This window comes from Macaca nemestrina, chromosome 8 (assembly GCF_043159975.1).
Source record: "Macaca nemestrina isolate mMacNem1 chromosome 8, mMacNem.hap1, whole genome shotgun sequence".
NCBI classification, from domain to species: domain Eukaryota; kingdom Metazoa; phylum Chordata; class Mammalia; order Primates; family Cercopithecidae; genus Macaca; species Macaca nemestrina.
In genome coordinates this window covers 76,197,770-76,224,215 of record NC_092132.1, presented here as the reverse complement: position 1 = coordinate 76,224,215, position 26,446 = coordinate 76,197,770, and the positions used below count along the sequence as shown (strand labels likewise).

General features: G+C 36.1%; 1 long non-coding RNA gene across 1 annotated transcript in view; it reads right to left on the bottom strand.

The window, feature by feature from the left end:
* Nucleotides 1–26,242, bottom strand: part of LOC105483615 (uncharacterized) — a 185,226-nt gene extending 158,984 nt beyond the window's left edge. Inside the window, exon 1 of the long non-coding RNA XR_988435.2 lies at nucleotides 26,050–26,242. This is a non-coding gene — a long non-coding RNA (uncharacterized lncRNA). The remainder of the gene's footprint in view (nucleotides 1–26,049) is intronic.
* Between the last annotated feature and the right edge of the window lie 204 nt (nucleotides 26,243–26,446).

The window sequence follows — 26,446 nt, the reverse complement described above, 5'->3', positions numbered from 1 at the left end:
AGGTTGGGTGCAATGGCTCATGCCTGTAATCCCAGTGCTTTGGGAGGCCAAGGCAGGACGATCGTTTGTGTCCAGAAGTTCAAAACCAGCCTAGTCGACATAGCAAGACCTCCATCTCTACAAAAATTTAAAAATTAGCTAAGCCTGGTGGCACATACCTACAGTCTTAGCTACTGGGGGAGCTGCAGCAGGAGGATGACTTGAGCCCAGGGTTTCGAGGCTGCAGTGAGCTATACTCACACCACTGCACTCCAACCTGGATGACAGAGCAAAACCTTGTCGCAAAATAAATACATAAATAAAAAAAAATCTTATGAGCAAACCGAAGGGAATATTTTAACAATGGATGTGTTGGCCCCTTACAGCACAGCTCAGATTGTGTCATATATCTTACCAACAATCAGGTTTTCTGCAGTACACCAAGTGATATGTTAGATCACAGCAACAAGCAACAACAAAAAAAATGTTTCTTTTAGTTATTTCACTTTGATTTGAACAGTGGAGTTTCAAATCATCTTGATTTCTGTAAAGATTTTAGTGAAGTAGCAGGAAAGCTAAAACAACAGATAGTTCATCCAAATACAAACTAAACTTTGCTCATCTATCTGCATATTTGACAGATACTACAAACATAAATTTTGGCAGTTTCCATGTAGTTTATCAAGTTTTCTTGTCAAAGAAAATTAACCTAATTTAATTTTTATCAAAATTTAATCTAAGTGTTGTATGCAAGATACACAGAATGTTGCAGGTAAGATCTGCAGTGTTAATATAACACTTTAAAAGGGTTGTGATTTGCTTACCTGTGATATTAAAGTTTGCGTAATGAAAGTTTTCAGTCGTTTCTTTAAACTGCATAGAAACAATTAATACAATTTTGACTCAATAGAAACGGAAGGAGATAGCTTTGCTGTTCATGACCCTACAGGAAGGCTTGTGGCTAGACATAGAAAAGATGTTAAAATGTGGATATGTTGTAAAATTATATTTTCAAAATATGAGCAAGAATAATGTCCTTCTCTAATTTAGAAACACATTGAGAGCAAGAATGCAGAAAAAGAGTGTAGTGAAACGTAAATGTATATGCTGTATCTCCAAAACCGTGTGTTGATATCTGAAGACAGCATAAGGAGCTTAAAACAGACTTGACCTGTGTTATTCAGTATTGCCTGTAGGCTGCTAAAGTCATGCAGGAAAGCATTGCTTGCTTTGTGGAAGAACAGACTGCTTCAGAACACACACAAAAAATATCTGTCACTAGCAAAGGGCAGCCAAAATAAATAGAACTCTCTTAATTTCTTTACTAAAACTCCAACTTCAATTTTACAAGTTCAAATTACCGATATACTTTTAAACCATTTTCCGTGAGAAAGAAAAGTCTAAATTAGGATGACATTCAGTGTGGCTCCTGGTGTTTAAAAATAACAAACGTTTTAGAAAAAGAGAGCCTCTGTGATGAATTTGTGGATGCAAAGGACCAACAAAAACTGATCCCAAAACACGATGGAGATACAAAGTAGAAGGACATTTTTGGAGATCTGGAAACTAATTTTAGGCAAGTCTAAATACCTGCTGTTGCTATTAGGTCAGCTGCTAAGTATTTCGTGCTCAAATACTTTTTTTGAGAGGCTATTTAACTTGATGTCATCACATTGGAAGCACATCAGGAATCAGTGTAATCAGGGCTTGATAAGAACAGAGCTGCAAGTCAAAGGGCGTTTATTTTTGACTGGATTCAATTTTACCCTTACAGGAAAGATAATAAAAATGTCCTGGGCTACAAGCAGTTCAGAGAGGCAATATTAAGAGAGAAAACTGAAATAGAAATATCCTATTGTATCATGAGTATAAAAAGCTATTAAATATTATTATACTTTTCTCATACATATTATTTATTGGTAAATCCTACTACTAATTACTACTAATTGCCACTGTTAAATACTATAATTGTTGATTTGTTTAAATCATAGCATTAATGTAATAGGAAAGAAAATAATAAGACATGTAATTTCAAATAAATACCCATTTTAATAACACACATGGGCATAATTCCCAATTATATTATATTATATTATATTGTTATGTTCTTTTTGTTTAGTATGGCCAGGTCTCAGACCAGCTCTCTAACAAGTTAGTCACCCTATACCTAAGTCTGAATTCTGGTTCTGCCAAGCACTGTAGCCTTGGATACATCACTTAACATTCTTCAGCCCAATACGCCTCAATCTTCCAAAATAATTATAAATAGTAATAAGCTTTGAGACATTGTCATGATGGAAATGATCAGTGCATGTCAGCTCTTCCACTATGCTTGCCCCACCTGAAACTGTCAATCCATGGTCAGGTCTTCGAAGGGATTTTATTTTCCTTTATAAGGTCTTATCTTTTGTTAGTTCTGTGGCCTCAGGATCCTGTTACTTGGACCTATTCAAGCCCTTCTTTCTCAAGGCCTTATAAGGCCCTGGGTGCAGAATGTAAAGCTGAGTCATTTCTGATCCCTTCTCTGTCAATTCTTGAGTCCATTTGCACAGTTAAATTGCCTAATTCAAGTGATTCTTTATTTTTTTAAAAAAGCATTTCAGAGTACTTTTCGTTCATATCAGTTGCTTTCAGGAAAATCCCTATAATCTACTTCTGATTCCACCACTTTGGTTAGAGGAGGTTTGCTCACTGCTGTAAACCAAAGCCAGGTACAAGGGCTACCTACACATCACAAGACAGAGAGCACTGAGGCCTGGGAAATGCTGAATGGCTTCTCTTCAGGAAAAGCAGTGATTTGAAGGAAGACTATTTGAAATATGGCCTTTTGTTTCTTGCCCTAAGTCAGCTAGCAAGAAATATTTCTAAGAGGAGAAACAGGAAAATACCAAATAGAGAGCTTGTCAGTTTGTTTCCTAAAGGGATAATTTTCTAGTGGCATCGTGCCAGGAAGCTGGTTGTTCCCATAGGCCTTTCCCACCCCCCTAAACATAGTTACAGACTATGTGTAGGGTCAGTACAAACTGTGATCAGACACAGAAGCCAAACTGGAGAGAATGTGATGTTTGGTTTGTGGTCAGTGTGACCATAAGGCCAGACTGATTGGTGGTGCCAGGAGGTTCAGTGTGGTGTAATCAGAGGCAGACAAGGATGTGACCAATGTAATCATCTGCTTTATGACTCTCAGGCCAACGTGGGGTCTGTAGAGGATGAGGTGGCCTGAACCCTCTCTGCAGGGGAAAAAAAGCAACCAAACTTTGGACATCAGAGTGCACTGCACAATAACAGAATCCACAGAAAAAATAACTGGAACGAAAAAATATATAATGCAAAAAAAATGACTAGAAAGAAAAGAGTACCTTATAAATTACCAACCCATGCATTCCTCCAAATTTAGACATGAACACGTAAATGGAAAATCCTGGGATGCAGGGATATAGGGAAATCCTTAGAATGTAAGTCACTGTTCAGTAAGAAAAGGCACTTTCCTCCAGAAGCCTGGCACAAGGTTTTATGGGACCAATGGCTGCAAGTCTCACTGGCCAGGAAATGAACATATGTTAAATTACGTATTTTTGATGACTTAAACCCTCAGGCCTTAGAATGAGAAGTTTTGAGATGGGAAATAAAGATGTAGAGTCTCAGTCTATGAGAGACCAGATGATTACTCTTGGTTCCTGATGCAAGCTGCTGCCTTGCGTATTCTGTTGGTGGTGGGGAGGGTGGGGGACAACGATGGGGAGGTATGTATGGGATTTAAAAGAGTTAAACATCAGGAGTTGAGGGTTGAGTAATCCAAGCATGGAACACCTTTGTTTGAATTTAGTCATGCGAAAGAAGAACTATGTTTGAATAAAATCTTGTAATGGAGTTTCAAACTCTAGAGGACTAATATTGTCAGATAGTGTAGGGTCAGAGATATGGTTTGGCTCTGTGTCCCCAACCAAATCTAATCTTGTAGCTTCCATAATTCCTACATGTTGTGGGAGGGACCTGGTGGGAGATGATTGAATCATGGGGTTGGGTGTTTCCTGTGCTGTTCTCATGATAGTGAATGGGTCTCATGAGATCTTACGGTTTTAAACATGGGGGTTTCCCTGCACAAACTCTCTCTTTGCCTGCTGTCATCTATGTAAGACGTGACTTGCTATTCCTTGCCTTCCACCATGATTGTGAGGCCTCCCTAGCCATGTGGGACTGTAAGCCCAATAAACCTTTTTCCTGCCTAAATCACCCAGTCTTGGGTATGTCTTTATCAGCAGCATGAAAATGGACTAATACAGTGAGTTTCACTTTGTGGCAGCAGCAAGAGGCAGGTACAGTAATAGACTAATAAATAACCACAACACTAGCCTGAACTGAGTGTGGAAGGCAGTTGACTACTTCATTTTCCAATTTGGGACTGTATAAGACTTTAGGCTTCATGAAAACTCCAGGGAGACAGGGAGAGACTGGAATTCTTGCCATCAAGGTTAGGTATTAAATCAATGAATTAAACTGAAAATTAGTAGAGGCAAGACTATACTTTCAGCCCATGTTATAGAGTATACATTCAGCCTGCAACAAGTAAGAATTATTTATAGAGGAATGTACATTTCTTACAAGCCAGGTTTTAGATATTCCTAAAACCTCTTAGTACTATTCCACTAGAATATAACTTCCATGAGGGTGAAGAATTCAGTGGCATGTTCTCAAAACTTGGGAATATAGCAGGCTGTTAATGAGTATTTATTGTATAAGTGAATAAAAGGTATATTGATTATAATATTTTGAGCTTCTTAAATACTAATTAAATAGATGGATCATTACAAGTTATGGAGAAAAATACAAACACATGATTTGTTTTCATAGCAGAAATAATAAAATATTTTAGATTCATCTAAGTGTAAGTTAGAAAATTAAACATAACTGAATTGAATTTACATAAACATTCCTTGGGTGCTTATATTATGTGAGATACTGTGCTAAATATTTAATTGAATGAGCAAGTTCCTGTTCTTAAGCCATCTAGTGAAGAAATACAATTGAAGGAAACATTACTGTTCACTCTAACAGAAAGATATCTGGAGAGTATTCTGGAAGACTGCAGGGACTGATGTAAAGCAAACGTAAGTGAAGGAGCCTAGGACAGGATCCATGGAAATATGACTTAGCTGACTTTTAAACCATGTGACAAAAACATAGCAAAGAACAGAAAAATATTTAAACAAAGACAAAATAAATTCAAACCATGAGTAGACCGAGCATCTAGTGTTTTAGTTTGATGTGGCTAGAGAAAAGTGTGCAAGAAGGGCATCAGTCAGAAGAGAACCCTTGGAGATTCCATGTCTGTATAATCCATATATATGATTACATATAAGTTGCACATCATATAGATGTTGTACATCATATATATTATACATCATTATATCGTTATATATATATATATTATATATATATATATGTTGTACACCATTACATCATATATATATCAGGTGTTCCTCAGTTTCTGTGGGGGATCTGTTTTAGAACCACCACCACCACCCCACCTTGGCTATCAAAATTCTCAGATGCTCAAGTCCCTTATATATAAGGGTGTGGTGTTTGCAAATAACCTACACACATCCTTCTGTATACTTCATTATCTCTACATTACCTATAATAGCTAATACAATGTAAATGCTATGTAAATAGTTGTTATACTGTATTGTTTAGGGAATAATGACAAGGAAGAAGAGGTATACATGTGTTTAGTACAGACACAACCATCCATTTTTTTCCTCAGTTTTTTCAATTCATGGTTGTTTGAAATCACAGATGTAGAGGACTGGTGTGTGTGAGCACAATTTATTGTAGAGATTTGACCTTATGCACGTGTGGAAAATAATGAAGTCATGTCTGCAGTGCTGCTGTCTTTACCGGCAGAGCGTTTTTTATCTTTTCTGTCACTGGAGCCCCACTGTTCCATCCCGCGTGCTGGCCTTAGTCTGTAGCTGGATTACGCCTCATTCAGTCACCCCATCTTTTTCCTCTCTCTTAGTTGCTCATGAATTTGCCCCAGTTTTATTCTCTCCAATCCCTGCTCCTGTTCCTCCACTTTTCCAGCCCATAATGCCACTTCTTTGAGTCTGCTGCTATTGGGAGGGGTTCTCATCATTCTCAGTTCTTTATGAACAGCCACAGTTGTTCCTAAGAAACTTGGAAAATATTTTGCCCAGGACAAAATTTGAAGGAAGACATCTGAGTCACTCAAACACATTTATTCCCACTAGTAATCATTAGTGTATTCAGATAGGTATATGTGTTTCAGGTTTGTGATATAGTAGGAAGAAGAATACCTTGCTTTGTTAAGGTGCTTGTCTCTATACCCAGCACCAAATCCCTTCCAGTCTCCCGCCAGCCCCGCTGAGTCTTAGTTCCAATACTAATGGCCTATTATTTACCCCCAAACTCCCTTACATCTATTCAGTCAGTCCTTCAGGGAGCCCTTGGTTCCCAAAGCAAGCAGATATGCAGCTTAATCCAGGTCCCAGAATGACTCACCATCTACCAAACTATCAGACCTTCAATACACATGTGTTTCCATTTCCATTGGCCCCCTAAGCCTTTATTCCACTAACCAGAGTCCCACTATGAAAGTAAAAAGCATACTATATTTTATATATGAACACTAAATTTCAAAACGTGTGGACTTTTAGAGTTCCCTTCTTGAACTTTGGTAAAACAGCTTTATTTACCTCCTTCTTCCATTTACTTTTGAAATGCCAGCCATTCAAGATTAACTTTAAGCAAATTAATTTCCCTGTTATTACTTTTGTTGCTGTTTTTCCTTCTTTTTATATTTCTGTATTGTGTTCTTTTAATTAATATTTTCTTCCAGTATTTTTGTGGCAAATGTAATCTAGCTAGGAAACATAGGTAGCGGAAATCTGGAAAAACGTGTCTCATATTCTCACAAGCTTTTGTACCAACTTTCTCATAATGCCATTCATTCCTGTAATCTTTTTGAAGATATATAAACCAATAGGTGAAAAAACTAAAACGCTAATGCAGATTTGTATTTTGTTACTAACAGATGGGAATGGTGGTATTTTGAGAATGGAGCCAAAATCTGAGGACAGATTAAAACAAACATGAGTTTCATAACAAAAAAAAGAGTGATGTCATGAAATTTTGGAATTGAAGGAAATTTCAATTTAGTGCAGTCATTCACTGTATGAAGAATTCTCTCTTCAGCATATGAGAGACTTAATGACAAATCAATATTTTATATGAAAGAACTGTATTGAAGATAGCCTGAATTAATTGATTTATTAACCCCAGTTATTTTGCCCATGAAGTCCGTTTTATATATTTTCTGAATAATTTTTCTGGACCTTACAATGAGATGTCAGTACGACAAAATATGTGCACACACATATATACACCCACACCCGCTCTTCAGTAGACTTACCTGTAGTCAATAAAATGTGCTTTTTAAAACCAAAAAGTAATCTGTTTAAAGATAAAATTCTTAACTTTCTCTGACTAAGGTTAAGTATAGCCTAAACTGATTTTTCATAAAGGGTAAATATAAGCCCTGATTGTATAAATAGTTTAGATGATAGGAATAAAAGATTCAAAATTTTAAAAACTAGAGCCTTTTAGTCTGTTTGAACATAATATTTCAACTGTATAAGATCCAGGATTTTACAACTAAGAAAAGGTATCCAATGTCTAAAATGAATATTTTTTAATAAACTCACAGCCATTTTAACAATTTTTTCTTCAACTTTTTAATATGCCAATCTTCTGAAGTATGTAGTCAGAAACTTCAAGCCATTTTGATGTAGATCTAGGAGGTATTGTATATTCTAGATTAAAATAGAGCCAAAACTCTTTAATATATGGTCAAAGTATTTCAGAAACTTATATCTCTTCTGAACTTTTATTTCAAACTTAAAACTGTGAAAATAGCCCTCTTTTTCTCAGCATAACCTGAAAGTCAACTGCTAACAGACATGTACAGTAAAAGAATTTTGAAAAATAATTTCAGGTTTTGTATTTGAATTTACATCATTTCTATTTCACTTTCCTAAGTGTAGTTCTCATATTTCTACCAGACATCAGTTTCAGCTAATTGTTTTATAAGAGCCGTGAGAAACTTGAGAAATTAATTTCAACACCTTATCATTCTCGATAATTAATAGGATCTTAGGTATGCCAGTTTCTCAGAAATATCTTAAATTACGGGCTTAATTTACCTATTTCCTATTTTTTTGACAGCCAGAGTCAAAAATGTTGGATGGTTTTCTTCAACTGCATTTTAAATTGTATAAGCAGAAAAAAGGAAAATGAGGGAGGCTGAGTCCCATCAGCAGTTTCCATTCTGACCTGCTCTTTTCCATTTGCTTGGTGAATACATACAGAGCGTTCAAACCAGCTGGCCTTCAAGATTGTGTAATTTAGTTTATAAATGCCGGCTTATTTTTTGGACATTTTAACTTCTGGTCCTGGCAGGACATACCATGCCAATTGTTTACAAAAGGAAGTTTGGATTCTAGTACATTGCCAAACAACATTTTTGGACAATTTAGTTTATTTTTTTTTCTTTGGAGCAAATATTATTATAGTCAGTATGCAAGTGATATTTGATTATTTATTGGATTGTAATATGACCTAGATCTAATCTTTTCTTAATTTTACTCACCTGCATGGAGCAAAGTAAATAAAACATTATGTTCTTTAAAGTGTTCTTATTTGACACAATAATTTCACTTCTAATAATTTATCTTAAGAGAAAGAAGAGTATGAATAAGGACTTTTCAGGCTAGGTTTAGAATAACATTATTAAATACAAAGAATATTCTTAGTGATCTAAACATCTAGCAAGAGAGAAGTAGCTAAATAATTTGTAGTAATTTCTAAAGATGAAATAGAATGCATCTATTAAAAATATTGTTTTGAAACATATTTGGTGTTATTAAAATTACATAATTTTAACTGCAGTAATTGAGCTATGAAAGTATTCTATGCACATAGTCCCTGAAAGTTACCTGGAATTTGATCAATAGTGTTTTGAATAATTCAAACATTTTTATCTCAAATAACCTCTCCCCTGCACACAGACAGACATAGTGAAATATTACAACACAATCAACAGAAACAGTATGAGCTCTATGAGATGGAACAGTGATTGGTAAATGTGGGAAGTTGTAAATGTTGGGGTTGAACATTTTGGGGGTGGGTGGAACCATGTTTTTGTTTTTCTCTGTAAGAACTGTTTCATTTTTCAATTGGGTTGTTATGGTTTCCCTTAAAACTTGAAAAACTTTATGAGGAGAATATGCCTTTTGGCATATTTATTGTAGATCATTCCTCAATTTAGAATATATTTACTGACATAATCAACATGTAATTTTTCCATGCCTGAAGTTTAACTTTGATGCAGTCAATTTTATCAATAATTTCTGGATGGTTTTGGTTTAGAGTGATTCTTAGAGCACGTTCTCCATTTAGTAGTAACAGCTCACATTACCGACCTTGACTATAGGCCAGGAGGAACTGTGCAAAGGGCTTTACCTGTGTGTAGGAGTGCCCAGGTGACCTTGTACCTGCCCATCCAGGCCACATGCACCGAGGCTTGCACCACAGCTTATGTGAGGCTCTGCAGGAATCCCTGTATCCTGAACACAAGAGGATAAGAGGCTTGTGAGGAGCTATTCTCTGGCCCTCTCCCCATCACTGCCCTTTCTTCCCTGGGAGGCTGCCATGAAATGCTTTCTCATCACCTCTGGTGGCCTGAAGGTAAGCACCATTCTTTTTCACCTTCTCAAGGTATAGCTGCACACCACACAACTGCTCAGCTGTAGCCAAGAATTGGCTCCTCCATGAGGAAATATGCCACACCTTTGTGTGGCACTCATCAGCTCTTTTTGTTTTGGTGTCATCCTTTTAGGTATGTAGGACGAGGACCAGGGAGCTGGCACCTTTGGCTACTCTTCTTTTTGCTGTATATGTAAGTGGTAAACCCTCTAAATCTGAAGTGCCTTGCTGTATCTTTACTAGCTGAATCAATCAGCTCATATTAACTCATTTAATCCTAAAAATTAAATACTGCTTTTTATACAGGTGAGTAAATTGAGATACAAATGTTGCATAGGTCATCCTGCTAAGTGGTAGAACTCCAATTTAAACCAAGATAGTCTTACCATGGAGCCTGCACTCAACTGCTGCTCTAAGCTGCCTTTTATGGTTATGCAAATATTATAAAAAAGAAAGGAAATCTACAAGGCTATAGTCAAAGACACAGATAATAACAAGCATCAACAAGGAGATGGAGAAGCTGGAATCTTCATACACTGTTGGGAGGAAGCTAAAATGGTGCAGCCATTTTATAAAACAGCTAGGTGATGCCTTAAAAGAACTTGACAATTCCATTCCTATGTATGTACCCAAAGGAAATGAAAATGTATGTTCACATGAAAATTTGTATGTGAGTATTTGTAGCAGCATTATTCATAACAGCCTAAAAAATGGACAACCTAAATGTCCATCAGCTGATAAATAGATAAATAAAATATGGTATATCCATGTAACAAAATATTATTCAGCCATAAAAAGAATGAAGTACGGACACGTGCTGCAACAAGGGTGGACGTTGAAAACACTATCCTTAAGTGAAAAAAGCCAGTGGAGAAAGACCCATATTGTGTAATGCCATTAATATGAAATGTTCAAAACAGGCAAACTTACAGAAACAGAAAATAGGTAAGAGTTTGTCTAGGGCTTGGGAGAAGAGTTGTTAGGGGAAATGGAGTTTGACTGCTACAGGGTGTGGGAGTTTTTCTTAGAAAGATGAAAATGTAAGTGTGAAGTTGATTGTGGTGATGGTTGTATACTCTGTGAATATACTAAAAATAAATTGTACATTTTCAATGAATGAATTGCATGGTAGGTGAATTATATCTCATAAAGTTGTTACCAAAAAAGAAGTCTACATTATATTTAATACCTTAACGTTTTTACTTTTTACATTTAAATATTATATCCATTTGGAATTTATTTTGATGTGAAAGGTGATATAAGGAGTTTGCCTTTGTCTAGCCAGTTTTTCTTACATCATTTATTGAATAATGCAGTTTTATCTTGCAGATTTGAAATTCCACTTTTATTATTTTGTAAACTACCAGACCTGTTTATTGACTCCATGTTGTAGCTTGAAGTATTTGTCTGTTCTTGTGTCAGCACCGTATGTTTCAATAACTACCATTTTCTGATATATTTAAACTTCTCTCTTTCCTGTTTTTTTCAGATTTATTGACTTTTTAAATATTTTCTTTTTAATATTTTCAAATTTTAAAAAACAATATTTAGTTTGCATCAAAAATACAGTTAGCATTTGTATTAGGTTCACATTGAGTTGAGAGAATTAATAAACTGTATAAAATCTGCATTTATGCTCATTTTATTTATCCCAGTCTTCATTTACATCCCTTAGTCGAATCTTTTAGTACTAAGTAAACTATCTTTGTTATTTCTAAGGCTTTGATGTATGACGTCTTTTCTTCCATTAGTCAGATTCCATTTTTGTACAAAACAATGCTCCCTAATTTGGGTATTTTAATTTTATAAACAGCCACTCTACTGAGTTATATTATTTCTTTCTGTTTCTAGTTGTTTGTTTTTCATTGTAGTCAAACCATTGGCAAAAAATCGTATTTTGATTATTCCTTTCCAATATTTGTGCTTTTATTTCTTCTCATTTATTTCCATTGGCCAGCAGTTTTATTTTTTTAATGTGGTATCTTTGTCTTATCCCTCCCATTAATAGAAGTCTTTGTAGTGTCATTGTATTCTCACTTCAGTATGAGATCTACAAGTTTTTAGTTACGTCAAGGAAACTTTTTTTTTTTTTTCCTATTTTTCTCTATCACTATTGTGGGTGTAGAAAGCGGCAAAGGTACTTTTAACATATTGTTGAATTGTATCTGTATTTCTTTATTTGTGTTGATACTCACAGTGATATTTGCCTATAATTTTCCACTTTTGTGGAATCTTTTTTAACGTCTTTGTATTTCATATTGTCCAACCCTTAGAAAATGATTTGAACTTACTTATTCCTTTATTCTTTCAGCAGAAATGATTTTAGCATTTGGCATAAAGTATGCCAAACTTTATTGTAGGTGCTAAGGATATGGACGGGGTTAACAAAACAGTCATGCCGTCTCTTGTGGTTGAAATAGACAATTAACAAATGTGTGCAGATATATTTACATATATATAGTCATGTGTCTCTTAACGACAGGGATATGTTCAGAGAAATGCATCATTAAGTGATTTTGTCATTATGCAAACATCATAGAGTGTACTTACACGCAAACCTAGATGGTCTGGGCTACTGTACACACCGAGGCTAGATGGCATGGCCTACTGCTCCTAGGCCACAAACCTACACAGCATGTCACTGTACTGAATACCGTAGGCAATTGTAACACAATGGTAAGTACTTGTGTATCTAAATTTACCGAAACATAGAAAAGAAGCAGTAAAAATACAGTATAAAATATTAAAAGGTACACCTGTATAGGGCACTTACCATGAATGGAGCTTGCAGGACTGGAAGTTGCTCTGGGTGAGTGAGTGGTGAGTGAATGTGAAGACCTAGGACATGACTGTGCACTGTTGTAGTCTTCACAAACACTTAGGCTATGCTAAATTTATAAAATATTTTTCTTTCTTTCATAAGAAATTAACCTTAGCTTATTATAACTTTTTAATTTTATAAACTTATTAATTTTTTTCAGCTTTTGACTCTTGTAATAACTTAAAACACAAACACGTTGTACAGCTACACAAAATATCTACTTTCTTTATATCCTTATTCCATAAGCAGTTTATTTTTTAATTATTATTATTATTTTTTAAATTTTTAAACATTGTTGTTAAAAACTAAGATGCAAACACACCCATTAGCCTAGGCGTACCCAGGGCCAGGATCTTCAGTGTCACTGTCTTCCACTTCCACATCCTGTCCCAGTGGAAGGTCTCCAGGAGCAAGAACACCGATGGAGCTGCCATCTCCCAGGCTAACAATGCCTTCTTCTGGAACACCTTCTGAAGGACCTACCTGAGGCTGTTTTTCAGTTAATTTTTTTTTTTAAAGAAATTTTTTCGAGATTTTATGATTTTCCCCACAAAGCTCCCTCTGTGATTTCCCCACACCATCAGGCCTCCTTGAGACCCTTTTACCTGGCCTTCTTCTAAAAAGTGGAAGTTCTGACTACTGCATGCTATTGGAGTCTGCCAAACTGGGTCTACCTTGGGAGTGAGAGGCTAGACAACTGGGAGCGAGAAAAATAATGAGGATTGTTTTCTTCACTCTTTGGAACATAGGGTCCTCTGGTCAGAGGAGAGGGGTTTTTCTCAGAGTTTTAGGTGACAATGGTGTAAGAGTGCTTCTGATCATGACTGGGGTTTGCCTAGAGCCAGACAAGAGAGTTTATATTAAAAATTTTTTAAAGCTTCCCTACACACCCCCTACCATCTCTGTCCCACAGAGGTCCTTCTTTCTGATGTGTGGCCAAAACAAGGAGGGTGGGGTTCTCTTGAATTTTGTCTGCTCATTACTACTGTGCAGTCAGAGATTTGAGCTGCCCTAGAGTCTCAGCCAGAAGACCACAGTGAAAATAAATAACTGAAACAGGAAATTCAGCACTGTATAGGTAATTCTTCTGGTGTTTATTTTGGTCCCCAATTTGTCTGTTATTATTTATTTTCAGGACCCTCAGATAGTTGCTCTGTGTATTCTACCTTGGGTTTTTATTTGTAATTAGTGGCATAGGTAGAAGCAGTGTGCTTAGTCCATTTTGGCCAGAACTAGAGCGGTACCAAGATGGAGCCCATACTCATCCGCAGCCAATAACTTTTTACTGAAGAGGGTTTTTTATTATTATTATACTTTAAGTTCTGGGGTACATGTGCACAATATGTAGGTTTGTTACATAGGTATACATGTGCCATGTTGGTTTGCTATACCCATCAACTTGTCATTTACATTAGGCATTTTTCTTAATGCTATCCCTCCCCCAGACCCCCGTGCATGACATGCTCCAGTGTGTGATATTCCCTTCCCTGTGTCTATGTGTTCTCATTCTTCAACTCCCACTTATGAGTGAGAACATGTGGTGTTTGGTTTTCTGTTCCTGTGCTACTTTGCTGAGAATGATGGTTTCCAGTGTCATCCATGTCCCTGCAAAGGACATGAACTCATCCTTTTTTATGGCTGCATAGTATTCCATGGTATATATGTGCCACATTTTCTTTATCCAGTCTATCATTGATGGGCATTTGGGTTGGTTCCAAGACTTTGCTATTGTGAACAGTGCTGCAGCAAACATATGTGTGCATGTGTCTTTATAGTAGAACGATTTATAATCCTTTGGGTATATACCCAGTAATGGGATTGCTGGGTCAAATGGTATTTCTAGTTCTAGACCCTTGAGGAATCGCCACACTGTCTTCCACAATAGTTGAAATAATTTATACTCCCACCAACAGTGTAAAAGCATTCCTATTTCTCCATATCCTCTCCAGCATCTGTTGTTTCCTGACTTTTTAATGATCACCATTCTAACTGGTGTGCGATGGTATCTCATTGTGGTTTTGATTTGCACTTCTAAAGAGGTAATTTTATAACAAGAGGGCAGAATCGTAGTGTCTTTTCAGGTCTGTTTCTGTTATACCTCATAGAGGGTGTTGCATGCTGGGCTATATCCTCTAGCAAGTGAGTAGTCGTAGAGTGCCACACACAAAAATGCCATTTGGTAACTGCATTTTAATAAGAACCCTTAATGGTCCTCTGTCAAAAAAGACATATCACTAGTTTGAGCCTCCTTCCTTTTTTGTGTGGCCGTGCATAAACTGCTTTCTAGTCTTCTATTTTCTCTATAGGTAACAAAGAAATGGTCATGTGGAAGAAGATGAGTAATTTCAAATGAAAAAGAAAAAATATCATTAACCCAATTTTTACACTATTTTTATTCGATATGCTAATATGTTACCTGTAGATAAGTTGGAAATTTTTAATGGTAACCAAACTTTCATAGGCAAAACTAAAATATGTAGCACCATAAAAAATAGTAAGAAATTACTTCCATTATAAGTAGTCCATGAAACCTGTAAACAGAATATCATTTTTGTATGTGTCTATTTGGAATGGATGAGTGCATATACTCATTAATGCTAGGGTTGCAGCTTGTGAACCTGAGGGCAGAAAAAAATCTCAGATAAACAATAGAAATGAGCCATAACTTTAGTGTAGAAAGTAGAGAATAAGAAATGAATTAGAGAGGAGACAGAGAGTGAGGAAGAGAAATCATTTTTCTTTAGGAGCTGAAAAAATATGAAGGCCTTGGGAAAATTAGGTAAGAATAGCAGTGTATGAGAACCAGAGATGGGAAATGAAAAATCAGCCTTAGCAACAACTTTCTTGAGATCAAGAGGAACTCAATCAAAACTTGCCATTATACCTGTGGTGGAATAAGAGTGGCGTCAGGGGACAAATCTTTCCTAGAGATCTTTGGAGAGAAGGACCAATGGTAGGGAAAACAGACTCATGTAAGTATACTGGCAATCTGAACCAAAGAAGTACTTCAGTGTTCCTCTAAGCTCTGACTATGTAGAGTACAATAGTGTTTTCTGCATGAGGCAAGTGGTCTAAGATGATGTTTCAATTCTAGACATATTACATATGGTATAGGGGTAGTGGGATAGAAAGGATGGAGGAGGGGGCTGGGCTATAATCTCCAGCAAGTGAGTACTCAAAGGGTGGTGGCTGCAGAGGGGCAGGAAAAACAGGGGCCCTGGATTCCTTGTACCTGCCCATCTTCCTTCAAAATGTTTATGAATAATGGAACAGTAGTGCGAGATTATAAACACGTTCTACTTTCATCTTGCTTTTAAGTGTTACTTCTTGTTTTAAACTTAAAACTGTAGCATTAACTGGGAGAGGATGATCAGAGAACTGTGTAATTTTGGTTATATCTATAACACTATGTTTTTCAAATTATACACATTTTACAGGAAGACAAATGACTGCAAATAGGCTATAGGTAGTCTTCCACATATAACACTTTATTGACTGTTACAGAAATGCTTTCCACTTTGATAATGCAATATTAAATAATGTAATTATTAGTAATTGTGTAATTATTAGTAATAATGGCTGTTAGTATTTATAATTTGAGGTCTTATTACAAGATTTTCTAAAAATGGAGGCTCTAAGATATGAATCTGTCGCCATAAGCTAAAGCAAAAAGAGTATGATGGGATGGCCATATATTGGGTAATTCACGGTGAATTACTACAATGCAAAATAGTGCGACTAGGAAGATGCATTATTTTTTTTCTATCAAAAATAAGCTTTGTTCTGCATTGCAACATGGAATATCTCGTTGTCAAAAAAAACAAAGGCCACTGGGTTTGTCTCAGCTCACTTAACAAAGCCCCACAGCTGCTTTTTTTAAAAGATCGTTTGTGGTAAACCATTTAAGAGAAGGGAGGGAGAGGGAGAGAGAAAAAGAGAGAGAGATTTTTATAAAACATTCTGATTCATGTTCTCCCCAATCCTTCCTCCACCTCAGACAATCTTAGTCCATTATCAGAAGGTAAAGAAATCAAAGTTTCGCAACTAGAATTTTAATAAAGATGGTGGACTTTTAAGTCCATCAGTAGGGCAAAGATAGAGCCAGAAGGGAGGGAACAGAAGTGAAGCGCCTGAGCAGTTCTTCTCCTGGACTTCGTCCACATCGCTCCTCCCCCAAGTCAGAAACTCGGCTTGGCAGCACTGGTAACTGTTAGAGTGGCCACTGTGACTCATCCTGGTGGGGGGTGAGGTGGGGCCAAAAGAGCTTGCTCATGCGTCAGTGGGAATTGACACAGTGACCCTTGCCTCAATCCTATGATCTTGGCTACCACAGATATTCCTGAATTTCTGGGCTATTCAAGATAGTTGACCACACAACATCCAAAGAGTAATAAAACAAAAAAACATAAATACCCTAAGAGTTTCAAAATGTTGATGAGAAGATCCATAGAAATGTTAGACAATTACCTTGTCACTAACATTGGCATCATCGCTATATAGCTTTTAATATAAACCAAAAGCAAATAATATTCCAGAATATTCCGAATGGCTCTGACAGCTTGGTCCCCCAACCCCCATCCCCCAAGAGGAACCATTGAAGCAGGTTTTCTGTTGCTGCTCCCTTTCACTCCTTGACTAAACCGTGAAATACGAGTTTAGTGACTTCTGGTCCATGCTGTTTATTTCATGCTTTCACATTGAAAACAAGAATTTCCTGACCCCCTCCTCTTCCATTCTTATGTGAGGGTGAATAAAATAAAGACTTTGGCAATCTTGGATCTCAGTCTACCTCCAGAAGACCTAGAGTACTAGATTTTATAAAATATGCAGGAGCTTTACCTCTGCTTTTTGCAAACAGCTTTGCAATTATTTTCTGTTTGTCAATCTGTCCTACTGAAAAATGTGGCTGACATCATCTTTTGCCTCACGTTTATGCTAGACAGTACTTTCTTTGAAGGACCTAGAAAATCAAATAGTCAGAACATGGGGATTTCAAATAAACCTGATTGTTTCCCCCACATGCTGGTAGCTCCTTCTGGCCTGTATAGCATGCTACTGTACCTCCAGTAGAAGGTGGTCAAAATCTTGAAGACAGGTGCAACAAATCACACAGCCTCTCTCTTTTTACTATGTAGGCAACTCTGTTTGGCAAATGGTAATGGCAGAGGAGTCAAAGTGGGAGAAAAATGAAAGTAAAGGCTGAAGTACGTCAAAAAGAATTGTTTGTGTCCTTTTCTCCTCACTTTCTTCGACAATCAAAATTTGGGCTCATGTAACTTCTTTTTATCTCAATAGCAATTGTACAATGTCTCAAAACAGAGTTTAAAACTCCTTTTTACATGAAGCAACAGAAATTAACAGATATCCTACTCTCAGAGGAATAAAAAATATTAATACCATTGCAAATATTTCATATGTTTATATAAGGACCTTATCCATAAAGTAATATGATAGCAAAATTTACGGAAAAATTACTTAAAAATATGTGACTGAATTTATTAAAAAATGAGGCTTGTAAAAAATATAATATTACTTATTTTCCAAGTTAGTTTAATTTCTTTCTAGATACCTGTTTTTATGGGGAAAGTTGGAATGTGTTGCTTGCTTATATTTAAAATTGTGGAAGCTAAATAGACTTTTCTAAATTACTTACCAGTGTGAATTATCCATTTTTTTATCATCCAAAACATTTGTGTTTTGCACAGTTTTTGTCTTGCATAATATAACTACCTAAGCTTTACATAGACTTTAAATTGGAAAGGTGACAACAATGACTTATAAGATTGATTGAGCCATTATTTTACTCACAATTTATGTAACATTATGTTGCCAGAATTTCAGGAAACTGCAGACGAATCAGGCATACATTCTTTCTTCAACAAACTAAGAGACTAGTAAAGGAGAAGACATTTAGGTAAATAACTTTGGGACAAAATTGAAAGAATAAATGACTAGAAAAATGATACACGCACTGTTACATTTGTGGAGTACTCATCAGCAAATGGTTTTTTTAAAATGACTTTCACATGTGATTTATTGAGAAAAGGCCACTTTAAAATAGAATTATATAATTGGAAAAGGAGAGTGAGTCATGTTCATTCTGTAGGAGGTAATTTGAAAGACTAAATCTTTTAAACTATATAGAACCTCAATAACATATGGGCCCATCTAAAGTTTTATATGAAACCCATATCTATATTTTATAAACAACTCTAAAACTTACAAATAAAATTCCTCAAAGGAGAATTTCAACAAAATATATCTTTTAGATATCCATAAGAAAAAAAATCATATGAATTTAAATAGATATATTATTATAGGAGAGAAGGTTTTTTTTATTGCAAAACTCTTAGGATAAAGAAAGACTTCATATGGGAGCAATACTTTCAGTGAGTGGTAAAAATGTGTACAATCTAAGCATAAAAAGATAGAGAAAGGTAGTCCCAAAGAACGTAAACAGCAAAGACATGGCACAAGGAACTATGGACATGTGTGGAAATGCTATATACGTGTGTTTGTACATGAAGGGGAATATGACATATTCAGTATGAAGGTTGAGGTCACATTGTAGAAGGGGTTGACTACTATGTGGTGCAGCTGTTCCTGGGATGGCAGCGGTAAACCATTAAAGTGTTTGAACAGATGAGTACATGATATTGAAGTTGTTCCTTGGGGAACAGTAAACTAACTGCAGTATTTTAAATGCAGGGGAGTGTAGGGACTTATGAAAATGTTACTATACTAGTCCAGGTGGAGACTGATGATTAAATATTGAGTGGCCAAATAAAAGTCATAGCAGTAGGAAGAGAAAGAAATGGATGATAACATGACTGTATCCTAGTGACAAAAGTACATGAGATGATGGGGAAAAACTTTACCTCCTCCACTTATTTTCCCTAGAAATATAAAAACTATCCTTGTTTTGGAAGACTTTTGAACAAATACTGAGCCGTCTTGAATGATGGACCAAGCGAATCTTGAAAACAGCTCTCGTTATCATTCCACATTGATTCGAGTTTCTTCTTGTTCTTGCAGAAAAAGTTCAAAGTCATGTACTCAGAGTCCTTTCAACAGTATTGTGCAAGTGTGGAGTTGACTAAATGCACGTATTTCCATCTGATGTCAAACATGTTGCCAAACCTTAATTTTACAATGAAACTACAGTTTGCCAAACAGAAAATCACAGCGCCACAGTTCCTCCGAATTCCAGGGTGCCAGTTGACCTGTGGACACATGCTTGTCCTAGTGCTGGAATTAAGGAGTGCTCCTCTAGGGCCATTTGGTTCACAGAATGAATAAGCCTGTGTATGTGACCTGATATTTTTATGTCAGTGATTTACTTCACTGTCTCTTCAAATTAAGTTTCAGAGAACCTACTTTTCTTTATGTCAGTTGTTCTTGCTGAAGTCTAAATAAAGGAAATTTAACCTAATCAAACTATAGACTGAAAATAAACAAGAAAGGGGAAAAGCAAGCAGCCTATGTTAGTGGAATTCCAAGGGCTCTTTTAGTTTGGCCAACACTACTTCTATTAGGGAGCCTCCAGTGGGATCATTGGTAAATGTATAAACAAAAGCCAAGTACTATCAAGTAATTGTCTGGCAATATCAGAATATTTCCATTTTATTTAAGAAGAAAGCACCCATTGGTGTCAGTGAGCATAACAGAACAGTGAGGAAATTCACATTGGCATGGAATGGCTTTTCCCCATTAAGCCATAAAGAGCAGGCTGAGTTACGTTCATGCCTTGCCAAACACGTTTCAGCTGAAGTCAAGAAAGTGGAAAATGCTTGAGTATTTCATTGTTTAATGAAGAACACCAGATATATAGAGAGACATGCAAAAGGCAGGAATTTATTGACTGACAAACATGCTTAAATGGAAATAGGGAACCAGAGGACTGGCCAGAGAATAGATTTTCCTGTAATAGCTTGCAACTGAAAGTTCCTGGAAAAGACCACCCTCCCAGAGAATGGAGAGCTACTCATGTGTGCATGGCAGAGGTAATCTGAATAGCCCAAATTTTCAAACCAGACAATTTAGGAAATTATATGACTGGAATTGTAAAGCCTGCGATTCTACTCCATATATCACAAAGCAGTGTATTTCTTATCCTGTAATCTTTTATGTATGAAGTTCCACAAAAAATGTTTAGTGAAAATTGTTCTTTTTTTAACTTTTGAGATCATATTAATTTGAAGTAACTGGGAGGTTTGTGAATTATCAAACTGTCTGCATCATAGGCTGTTTCTAAACCAGTTATCATATAGAAAGAAAGAGACAGAGAGACAATCCCTCAATCGAGGGAAGAAAAAAAGAGAACTAATTTACCAGTATTTTTCAAATGTAATTAATTTACGTCTCAGAGTAGTCCATTGTGGTTGACATTTTTTCACCCCATTTTGTATATGGGAAAGAGAGACTTGAGAGGTTTAAATAAGTCATCCAAGGTCACACAGATAGGAGAAGCTCAAAAGTGAACTATTTTTCACTTAGCGATCTCTGACTCTTCTGGACCCCTAGCGTTCCCCACCACAAGCTCAGCATGCCAACAGCTGATAAGAAAAGCTCCTTCAAATTAGCCTAATGATTGGATGCGATTTATTTCTCACTGTTATTCCAATGATTATATGCAAGTGGACAGCATGTTTCACAATTTATGATATTATTCTGTGTTTGAAGATATCTTTTCCAGTCCTGCCACAGCTTAGCTTTGTGACCTTAGTCAAGTTACTTAATCTCTCTGAGATTCACTTTCTTCATGTGTGAAATGGAGGCAATAAAACCGACCTCATGGATGATTATATTCAGTGAGCTAATCTACATAAACACTAAGCATGGTGTCTGTCATATAGTGACGATCTGTCAAGGCAAGTGATTATAACCAGCTAGGTTATACGACCTTAACAAACAGCCACCAAAATATCAAAGTTAATTTATGATTTATTTTGATATCAATCATTGGTCAGTTAAGCTCTAAATTCAGCTTACTCAAGGTCCCAAGATGAAGGAAACTTCATTTCAGTATGACACAGGCTTCCTTGGTCAGTAAGAGAAATAAAAATAATGACTCGCACACTGGTTCTTAAAACTTTCACCTGAAAGGAAACATGATACTTCTGCTCACATTTCACTAGTCAAAGAAGGTTGTATGACTCTGTCAAATTCACAGGGGGTCAGTGTGCCCAGAGCCAATCACAATAATGATTTAAAATAGTTTCTACCATTAGCTTGCAAAAAGGAATGCAAACCTAAATCCTCTATAGTAAGCATTATTTAGTCAAGTCATTATTAATGAAATCTTACCATCTTAGCAAATGTAAAATCTCTTACTATCCAAATTTATTCATTTCCAAGTTCAATTACCAAAGGATTGGAACTGAAACATCAGTACTGGAAATCAAAAGAGACACTGCCCTAAACTGAAAATCTTCTTTCTCCTACATATACTCTTCATGCAGATATCCCAGGTATAAGAATTTTTCTATATTTCCCCGTCTCTCTCTCTACCTGTTCCATTTCTCTCTCTTCCATCTTCCTCTCTCCCCTTCCATATATTATACATAGATATGTGTGTGCATATATATACATTTTTTATTTTTTAATTGTTCAAAAGTTGGAGATATAATGCCCCATTTCCTCTAAGTATTTTAGTATACATTTTCACACACACAAAAGCATGCTCTTATATAATCAAAGTAGAATCATAAACACGAGGAAATCAACACCAATAAAATAATACCATCCAATTCATAGGCCCCATTCAGATTGTGTAGATTGCATCAATAATATTATTTATAAGCTCTTTCCTTTCTGGTTCAGGATCCAGTCATTGAGTTGTCGCATCCCTTTAACCTCCTAAATTGTAACAGTTCCTCTGGGTTTTATTTTTCCCTGAATTTCATGATCTGAACATTTTTTGAGGCATATAGACGAGTTACTGAGTAGAATATTCCTCATTTGGGGTTTGCTTGATTCAGGTTATGCATTTTTTGGTAGGAGCACCCCAGAAGATCCCATATTCTTCTCATTATATTATTTCAATAGATGCATGTGATGTTGGTTTTACCACTTGGTTAGCCAAGTGTCTGCCAGATTTCTACAATTTAAGAATAATTAATGATGTTTTTGCATTTCAAATATTTTAATAAGTATTGAATGAAAAGATACTTTATAACTATTTATTCTACTCCGTATCAAACATTCACAAGAGGGTTTGAGTATATTTTGATAATTTTTGTCTGAATCAGTTGTTACCATGAGGTAGCCAAAGCCAGTCATTTTTAAAATCAATAATTTCTGATTAGTTGGCATACTACCCTCAGATAGAGATTTTTCCTTCACTTATTCATTCATTCACTCAGATCAGCATGTACTTACAGATTGTTATTTTCCAACTGGTTATAATCCTTTACTATCATACTTTTTTCAATGCTACTTTTTTTCTAGATTTGGCTAATAAAAGCATCCCTAAGCTGGTTTCTTGATATTTCCCCATCATTCTTTAAGCAATTCCTATTTTTTTTCACACAAAAAAGTGTTCAAGGTTCTTGTACATTTTTTTTTTGCTCTGATTCTGAGATCAGTTGTTTCTCCAGGACTCCCTGGTTCCTTTTGTGGGGACATAATATTTAGAAAATAACATCTGGCTTCTCAGTATGCTCATTGCTACTGTAGTGTCATTGCTTTCTAGTCTTTCTCAGAGAATACAGTATAGAACCAGGAAACACCTTCCACACACATACACATACACACACACATATACCCACATACACACTTATAAATTTACCCACCTGTGCATCTATTTCTATATCCAATTTTATATATATATATAAAAAAATAAAAATTGTGAATTCACACCAATACCACCAATCTCAGTTCAACTTCAAAGAGTCTATCCTATCTCCTTCACCTCACTTATTCTTATATATTGTACACCAGGGTCCATTGTTCCTGTCCCAGGTCCCTGAGGTGCCTAAAGACTTTGTTTTTATCATAAAACAATTTGCAAATTATAGTAAGAATTGAAATATTTCTTTCATGGTATGGTCTCGCTTTATTCACAACAAAAACAAAGAACATATTTATGAAAGAACCACTGAGCTGGAAATGGCAAAAGACTTTTCAGGTATAAATAATGATTTGTGTGCCCACAAACTTACAAAATAGCACAGGAAATAGTTTCTTAGTAAAATTTTTTTCCTTTTGTTCCCGAATTACACATAATAAGGTCTACATTAAAATATGGAGACTACATGAAGTTTTCTTATTAGCATTGAATTGAGTTCACTAATTTTTGTGTGTGTGTATATGTAAAAAAACATCTGCAGTGGGACTTTTGATTCCAGCCAAGATGGAGTAGACCTCACTCCTCCCATGTTCTCTCTTGAAAAATTATAAAAACTCCAGATATACTACAACAAACAAGCATAGAAAGACACTGAAAAGTGGAAAGACGATAGACTGCCTAGGGACCTCAGGACTTGAGGAGCAGCACAGTGGTGAGTCACCTCAGTTTTTGTAATTGCCTCCTATATATCCTAGACAGAACACTGCAGAAGCCTTCAACTGCAAACTGCCAGCAGACACTCAAAACAACACACAAGATTTCTATTCGTCCTCACCAAGATGTAAGAAAAGGTGACCTATCAACAGAAAACATTTTTGGCCCAACTACATCCAAGCGTTAACAGAAAATCCTCCTTCGGTCCCCATGGTTCCAGTGGGAATGAGCAAGGAAGTAATCTTCCACCTTACCCCTCCACCCTGTGAAAACAAGCAGTGATGCACTCTTTCCTCCATTGGGTGATATGAGCCTTTCTATGCATGGACCTGAACCTCTACCCCCACTCAACATGAAGACTGGAAAATGTGTTGCAAGTCAGGACTAGTTAACATTCCTGGAGTCAGCAGATGCAGGAGAGAGCTGAACACCTATGCGTATCCAGCAGCAACAAGACTGAATGAGGAGGTACAATGCCTTGCTACTCCACTTTCCCCCACTATGGTGTCAGAAGGGCATGGTGGGAAGCTGAGCCTCCATCTCTATCAGGTATCAATGAGGCAGAAGAAGGTGGTGGGACACAGGATCAGTTAGCACTCCACTTCCCACTGGTGTGATCAGAAACTAGTGGTGAGCTAAATTTCTAACCCACTTCTGCAGCAACAAAGGGGTAAAGCTAAGTATATCTGACTCTCACACTCACACTACACATCAACAGGGCAATTGCCTTGAATAAAAGACTGAATAGAATCTGTAGTTACATAATCTAATACCCAAAATGTTCAGCATGCAGTAAGAAACTCACAGGAAAATTCCGACTTGAGTGAGAAAAGACAATGAACAGACACCAGCACCCAAGTGAATCAGATGTTGGAATTAAGTGACAAGAATTTTAAAGCAGTAATTACAAAAATATTTTATGTAACAATGACAAATTCCCTGACACAAATTTAAGAAACAAAAAGTCTCAGTGGAGAAGCAGCAATTATACAAAAAGAACCAAATGGAAATTATAGAACTAAAAAATATAATAATAATACAACCTGATGGATGGGCTTAATCATAGAATGGAGATGACAGATTGAATCAGTGAAATTGAAAACAGATCCATAGAATTTTTCCACTCTTAACAACAGAGAGAAAATAGACTGAGAAAAAATTAACAGAATATCAAGAACCTGTGAAACAGTACCAAAAGATCTAGTATGCATATTATCAAAGGCCCAGAAGGAGATTTAAAAAAAAGAACATTATTGAAAAAGTATTGCATGAAATGATGACTGAAAAGTTCTCAAATTTGGTAAAAAACATAAATTTACACTTCAGAAAATTTAGCTAACTTCAAATAGCATAAAATTAGACAAATTTGTGCCAAGATATGTCAAAATTAAATTTGTAAAATGTAAAAACAAAGAAAAACCTTGAAAGTACCCAGAGAGAAACAACACGTTACCTATTAAAGAACAAAAGACAACAGATTTCTCATCTAAAACCATGGAGGCCAAAAGGAAGTGGCACAACATCTTTCAAGTACAAAAAGGAGAAACATTGTCAGCTAAGACTTCTCCATCAGGAGAAAATACCCTTCCAGAATGAGGAAAAATCAAAACATTCTAAGACGAAAAACCAGGATAATATATTTCTAATATGTCTACCCTAAAACAGCTAATGTAAGTTCTTTAAACAGTCAATAATGGCTATTGTGGACAATTGCTTCTTTTTGCCCTGTAGAAAGATTCATTGGAAGAATAATATATGTACATTTTGTTTTGAACAATGGTGTTATTTGGAAATCCTGACTAAGGTTTTTTTTTGTTTTGGGGGGGGGGGAATAATGCTGGATATTTAAAAGGATGATACAACATGCTGGAAAGTATGAGTTGTAGGTCTAGTCCTGGTTTCCCACTGCTGGTCTGTGACAGAAATGTGATCCTACTGTGAAGCCTCAGCATAAATACTCAACAGAAGGAGATCCAAAGACAAATGACAGAGCCTCTCTGTATTTGACTCTATCCTTGAGTTGATATGGCACCAGGTAGAAATCTGCTCTAATTTCCCCCAAGAAGAGAAGGAATATTACTTAGAAATATATCTTGGAGTACTCTTCTAGAAAGAATGTCAGTGATCTGAGATCTTCTGAAGCTCAGTCCAGGACTGTTCTCCAGGCAAGAAAAGGAGAGTTTGATCGATCAATTTTGTTCAAAAAGTTCAGGGGTGAGGGTGGAGGAATAGTAGTTTGGGGTGTGGAGGTGTGATTTAAGGGGAAAAATAACTTTTCCATTATTCCTGTGTCTGAATATTCAAAGTCTGGAACACATCAAAAGCAGTTAAAAATAAAAGGGATTGTTATACTTATCTGT